The following is a 1,253-nucleotide window of genomic DNA, read 5'->3' as shown; positions in this document are numbered from 1 at the left end:
TGCATGTGTACTGATATCGCTCCTCTACTCATGTGAGACATGGACTCTGTACAAACGTCAGGTAAGGGTCCTTGAACGCTTTCATCAGAGATGTCTCAGGCACATTCTCAATGTTGGCTGGACCTCAAAAATTCCAGACACACAGGTTCTGAGGACAGCTGATATCTTGAGTATTGAGGCGATGGTGCACAAGCACCGGTTAGGCTGGACTGGACACCTTATTAGATTGAAGGATAGCAGGATTTCTAAGCAGATGCTATATGGAGAACTTGTGAATGGAAGGAGACTCCGGAAGAAACCAAGGCTGCGATTTAAGGACTGTGTCAAGTCTTTATTAAAGGCCTGTGATATGCAGGACACTGACTGGGATAACAATGCCTGTCATCGCCACAGATAGAGCACGTATCCAGCATGAAGAACTTAAGCGAGCTGTGCGAAAACGTACGGCTCGTATAGTGAATGGGGTAAGCTTGGTCTGTAATGTTGCTTGTCAAGAGCTGGGCTCATTAGCCACCAACGGAGCCGCAAATGCAAAATATAAGTTAGTCCTAGAGCGCACAATGTTCCTGAAGGTCGGCAATGGTCTTCCTCGGTCACGAGTGGACGACCATCATGTATGTATGTATGTATGTATGTATGTATATATGTACAAAAATATGATCATCAGTCTTACCCTTTGTAGAACAATATTCTTTCTTAAATTTTGCATATCGATTGCGATATTTGTCTTGTAAGAACAATTCTTTCCGAAGTCTCACTGAAAACCGAAAGTCGGTACATCAAACATCCATTTAAATGTTCCAAAATCACAAATTATTGATAAAATATATACTGTCATAATTGTACAATAAAATATTAAATATCAAACATATCCTGAACAAGAAAAACACTAATAAACATCATTTATCATTCGGAAACCTCTTTTCCAATAATATGTAAAAGCTGACGGATATTAAAACAAATATTTATAATTTTGGCATGTTTTATTACATGATAAATTAGCTAAATAAAATACAAGAAAAATGTAGATTTTTTTTAATGTATTTAATTAACCATTTTATCTCATGATCTGTTTCATTTGTTGTAGTATATATTCAAGTTCGGTTTGATATATATCATTAAAGGGAAACAATTCAATCCCACCTTTGGTAGTCAAGCGTTTATATACATTCGCAACCCGCGCACACAAAATTAAACGTTCCAAAGACATTTCATAAATGTCAAAGAAAAACATATATATATATATATATATA

The sequence above is a fragment of the Octopus bimaculoides genome, chromosome 13 (assembly GCF_001194135.2).
Source record: "Octopus bimaculoides isolate UCB-OBI-ISO-001 chromosome 13, ASM119413v2, whole genome shotgun sequence".
NCBI classification, from domain to species: Eukaryota; Metazoa; Mollusca; class Cephalopoda; order Octopoda; family Octopodidae; genus Octopus; species Octopus bimaculoides.
The sequence above is the reverse complement of the archived record's forward strand: the minus strand, read 5'-3'. Positions refer to the sequence as shown.